Here is a 6,000-nt window from a genome sequence, read left to right as displayed (position 1 = left end):
GTGCAATACCCATAGAGATCCATAATGACTGGTTTAAATTAATGGATAGATTGGTGGCTAGATTTATCTGGTCGTATGGGAGGACTAGAAGGGCCAATACTTCTCTGTGTCTACCCAGAGAAAGGGGTGGATGGGGGCTTCCCAATACTAAATTATATTACTTAGCGACAGCATTTTAATATTATAATCCTTTATTGAATAACAACAAGGCTAGGGAGGGAAACACGCCAGGGCATGTCCTTTCAATTTTCTATCTTCTGATTGGGGCAACCGTTGGTGGCTGCTTGATGAAATTTTTGGAGTTGAGCTATTTCAAAAGAACTGGGTTCAAGACCCTGATCACTGCCTTTCAGAACTAGGCATGTGTTCGTAAAAAACTGGTTGTGAGTAGATACAGCAAGTACACTCCTTTGCTTAGGAATGATCAGCTCCCTAGGATCTTTCAGGATGTCTGTTTAGCTAGGTGGGAAAGAGGAGGTTTTGGTAGCTTCGGGGATCTCGTGGCTGGAGATTATATCACGTCCTTTGAAGTGGTTAGGGGCACATTTAATATTGGCCCTCTGGATTTTTTTTTACATTTCTACAGCGGAGGGATTTTCTTTTGACGAAGGCGGGTGGAGGGGCAGGCTTTAAGAAGATTCCCCTAATGGAACTATTAAGAAATGGTACAAGCCCATTCATTTCACAATTATATTCCTGTTTGTTAGAGGAAGTCCCCGACGACCGGGACAAGCATGAAGCAAAGTGGCAGGGGAGGCCTGAGCTGTCGTACTCTGGCTTTCTGAAATCACTTGAGTTGGGGGGGGGGGGTCAATTCTGTGCTCAGCCAATTTACAAGCACAACAGTAGAAAACACTTTTTGGCCTATATATAACACAAGCAAAAATTGCCAAATGGGGTGGGGATGTGGGGACCTGTTTTAGATGCCAGGCATCCGGTGCAGATCTGGTCCACATGTTTTCCACCTGCCCCAACCTAGAATCAGTGGAAATAGTAAGTTTTTGGGGCGATGTTTTTAAAGTTAACATCTCCCTGTTACTACTGCTAATGGGGATAGGTGAATCAGATAACGGGGTTGGTGAAGGTTTGATTTTTATTGCTATGTCGATTTTTAGGCTATGTGTAGCTTCAGCATGGCTAGACCCCCTACCCCCCTCCTTTCAACAATGAAAGGGGCATTCTTTGCATATCTATAATCTAGAGATGCACTTAATGAACAAAAAGGCAAAAGGGGCAGGGCTAAAGGCAAAAAGATATGGGGGCCATTTGTGACCTGGGTATCCTTGTTCAAATAATCCTCTAGGTTTAGGGGTGAATGAATTTTGTGTCTTTTCCCCACTCGATCTCGATTTTTTGAATATGTGTATTCATGTATAACTAATGAAATGTTGCCCTTTGTAATGTATATATGCAACCTGATGCTGCAACTTTACTTCATCAATAAATAATTTTTTTAAATAAAAAAAACGAGCCTGTTTCTTCATGTATATTTGTCGTGGAATACACATAGAACCGCTTTCATTACTTATGGACTAAGATCATACACGAGCTAAGTATGAAAATAGAAAGATATATCTGGAACAGAAGCGTGATTTGAAGTTAATCGGTTTTTTTGTTTAGCTTGCTAACCATGTAGATGATCAAATAAATAATCTATGGCCAACATTAATTTTAGTTTATTGAATAATTTATTCTGTAATCGTCCATCTATACCTCTGGACCTTGTGGCTAGAGCACTTCTTCTGTTCAATTCGTCCTCCAAAAGTGATGATCCTCAACATGAGACATTTTTTTATCATTTCTGAAGGCAGAGCAAACCTCGCTTTTCTGCTGGATTTACTGAAAAAGTGCAAACAGAAAGGGCACGATTAATGAAGACGAATGCAGCATTTTGCAGCTGTGGGTTTTCTAGGAAACCTATTGAACTAAAAGTTATCACCTTGTTCCTATTTTGAGATACATGCACATTTGCTCTTGTTTATCTTTTTATATGAGTTGGCAAATGCTTTTTTCATTGAAGTCTGTAGGTCACTTAAGGGCAACTGTGATATAAATATATATAAGGTAGAAAACGTTATGGAAAGTAAATTAAAGTCTATGTACCAGATGCAGAGCACAGCTGTGCATCATCAAGGTATGTATCTGTGCAAGGGTGGCTTGTTAACTATGTTTCATATTAAAGCCAACCATTAGTAAAATATATGTGACTAGCAGACCGGTGAGGGTGACATCTATGACGTCAACCACGTCTTTTCCCTTATTCCACATTTCCATCGCACCAGCTTGTTTTCTTATCTTATTCTCCCAATTGTGTGATGTATTGCATTGTATGAATTTAATTTCCAAATGCAACATACCTCAGAGTTGGTGGAGCAGATGCTTTATCCCTCGGTAACCATGTAAAGGACTAAGAAAAGATGAAAAACAGCTTTATCATTCTTTGCACAACTGTCATTTAAAGGAGTTTATGGGTCTCATTACAGTACTAAAGTTATTATGGTTGCAGTGAGTGTCATTACATCTTCTTTTACTCAGACAATTTTGCAATGGAAAATGTAAAAAAACAAGTGAGTCAATATTATTTTTACTATTCAGCTCATGAATCACTCCAGAAAAAAGCCAGATGATCTTATAATGATTAACAACATTTTTTTTATTTTGTCTTCTCCTTTCTGTATGTCAGACTCAATTCACCAAAAGCCTGTAGATCTGAATGTTGCTGCACGAATGACGTCAAACTCACCAGTCTCTTTCCCTTTTGGCAGCACTGAATATGTTGGTGCTGATGACGAAGAAGGGGCAAGAGGGGTAGGAATATGAGAGAAGGCACACAAGAGACTGCAGTTTGTAGTCACATGTCATCTCTCTTTAGATTCAGGCTCTCTCTGATGTGAGGTTCTCCCTGATTTTCTGCAGTCTCTCACAAATGGCAGCTTTCCTATACTAAAGAGAACACAATATTAATGTTGCTCTGTACACTTACATCAACTTAGAGTACACACAGTTAATTTGCTACATGGATTTTACATGAATGGTAATATTCCACAGGAAATGGAACATACACAATGGTAAAAATAAAACACAACACATGTTGAAGCTCAAAGGCAAACTTGCATTTAATGGAAAATAGCAGGCAGAACGACAAAATAATTAAAAGACAATTGTCAATAAAACTAGCCAGAGCTCTCACTACTAGAAAAAGGTCAGTTGAAGCATAGTGCTAAATACATATAGGTTTGGACAGTTTATATAGGATTTCTCCTAATATAGACTGTAGAACCTGCTCGTGTGTCAGAAACTTTTATATTTTGGCGGAAACATACCTCACTAGCAGGTGGCATGTTCCTCTCTAAGGAAGCACAAGATGTCCTTGAGGAAGAGACTTCATTCGTGAATACAATACTGAGTTCATTATTCTCCCAAAATCCTGCTTTCAGTTGCAAGAACTGAAAGTGAGTTTAGAGACTGCAAAATGTGCAGTTGTATAACCTTGAATAATATGGTTTCAGGGCCATGACGTTTAGTAAGCACATTGGAAGTCAACGGATACTTCAAACCAATCAAATATATCGCTGCGCTCTTTGTCATACATATGTAAAATAATGAAGTTTTTATTGAACATTTTACTGATTGCCAAAGTTACATATACAAAGCAAGTGAGCATTGTTAAATATTCTAGATTCTTCCCACTGTTACAAATCTGTATGATTTGTTCACATTCCAGCTGTCAATCATTGCAAACAGTAAACAATCAACAGTACTTTGGGTGCATCATCCAACTTAACAGACGCCATATTAATGTCCCTCCCCAAAGTCAGCACCAGGTGCTAAAAAACTTCCCTTAATTTAACAAATCTTACAAATCTTTTCCAACAGTATAGTCATCAACATCACATGGAAAGTTATGGTCCATCAGTTAGGAATCAAACAAGAAGGGGGAGTGCACCCGACAGCACAATACATCGAATTTTGGCTCCTTGGGTATTGGTCTCCGGATTTAAAAAAAAAAAAAACACTCCCATCCATAGATCTGCTCTCAGTGTTTGCCACATACCTTGGTGCTGTTGAGCGTGCCACAAGGCTCCCTTTGCTATCGCGATCGCCCACTGTGCAACCTCTTTTTTCCACTTACTATGAAGTGGTCCTTCGGGGCCTCCCCAATGCATTGAAATGTCTCTGTGGCTGGCATTAGGGTCAAGTCCAGGTATCTGATACAAGATTTCCTTTACTTTTTTCTGATGTGTACACCCAACAGGCATATTTCTGCTGTCTACAGCGCCCTACTATTCAATTTGTGTTCCAGGTCTCTCATGACGTGGACCCAAAATGAAGACTGCACCAGGCATTTCCACACCATGTGAATGAATCCTACATCCACTCTGTTTCCCTGAGGGCAACTCATGGTACCAGTGTGTAACATTATATTCAGTATGTAGGGTGTGAGGTAAATGTTGTGCATGTAATTAAACTGCGTATATTTGTAGCGGGTAATCCTTGAAACTGTGAGTACATTTAATAGTGACTGTTCCCATTCTTTCTACTGTAACTGTCTGCCAATTCCTTCCTCATAGTTAGCCTGCAAATTCGCTAGTCTATCTGTCACTATCTCAAGGAGAGATTTGTAAAGCCAAGACATTAATTTGTGTCAGTTGCCAAACATCAGCAGTACTTGCAGAAACTTGTAGGAGCTTGGTTCTGATCTGCTATTATCCCAGAGTTGCTGCAATGTCCATACCAAGGTGCCGTACATAAGGAACTGAGAACCAGGAAGACCAACTTCCTCTGGCATAGCAGACAGTTCTCGAATAAGTCCCCTTGGAGAAACAGTCACCTATGGTTTCTATGCCACCTGCCTGCCAGTCCGTAAATGTCCTGCCATCAGGAAGCTCCCCTCGGGGTGGAAAGCCCTATTAATTTGATTGGCAGGGCATATAGTGGATGCCATTGTTTTTTAATAGCTCACTTTCTTGTAGCGAATTGCTATACAAAGGGGTTTGTTTTGTTGTGTGAACTTTAGTTGGGACCCCAGTAGCAATGACACCACGGCTTCCTTCTTCTCTTGAAGACCCACGTCCCCTATCTCAGCTTGGCCCAACCCAGCCAACCAATGCAATACCTATAGACATGTAGTACAACTTGTAATCTGGGACAACCAATCCCTCCTTTGTTCCTTTTTTGTGTACTGTTTTTCAGTTCAAATCATCAAAAGTGCTTTGGCTTGGGTCTCTGGGTTCCAATAATCGTTCTGCGGAGCTCCCCAGATTCCACTAAAGATTAAGTGGGGGGTCTCAGAAGGCAAAAGGTTAAGAACGGCTGGGCTAGGCCTCAGAAGGCAAAAGGTTAAGAACCGCTGGGCTAGCGCATTGCCCCTTTAACCATCATCATGAGGGTGCTGGTGCGCAGCACATTTTACTTGAGTTGATTTCACCTGATCACTGAGATAATATCAATGAATACAATAGCAAAAAACAAAAATATTGGAAATTAAATATCGATAACGAAAATATTGACTTCCTATACTTAACTAATATAACCACAAATATCCAGAACATAAATATTGTTGTTAAAATGTAGATTTTTACCTATATTGAAAGCAGAAATATTGGAAACAAAAATATTGTCAATTTTAAATAAACGTTATATTTTAAAAATATTGATTCATTCAATATCGACTACAATATTTTCAGCAAAAACATGTAATCAACATGAATACATACTGAAAAAACCCACTTTTTCATAAAGTAATTACTTCAAATACACCCAAAACATTTCATACACACATTTAAATAAAATATAGCACATCAGCAAAATATTTTCCATACACTCCAATAAATTATATGAATAAAATATTACCAATAGAAATCCCCCAAAAATGATCATACATGTCAAACATGTAAATCCCAACCTATATATATATATATATATATATATTAACTCCGTTCTGCTCCTCCAACAGACGTACTCGGACACATCATGTATGCTTGTGAAATATTTAATTGC

General features: G+C 39.0%; 1 long non-coding RNA gene across 1 annotated transcript in view; it reads right to left on the bottom strand.

Moving 5' to 3' along the window:
• Positions 1-2,738: 2,738 nt before the first annotated feature.
• LOC146798205 (uncharacterized) overlaps positions 2,739-6,000 on the bottom strand; it is a 343,242-nt gene continuing 339,980 nt past the window's right edge. The window contains exon 3 of the long non-coding RNA XR_014969126.1: positions 2,739-2,943. This is a non-coding gene — a long non-coding RNA (uncharacterized LOC146798205). The remainder of the gene's footprint in view (positions 2,944-6,000) is intronic.

Source organism: Triturus cristatus, chromosome 9, assembly GCF_964204655.1.
Source record: "Triturus cristatus chromosome 9, aTriCri1.1, whole genome shotgun sequence".
In the NCBI taxonomy this organism is placed as follows: Eukaryota; Metazoa; Chordata; class Amphibia; order Caudata; family Salamandridae; genus Triturus; species Triturus cristatus.
This window is presented reverse-complemented; position numbering and strand designations above follow the sequence as displayed.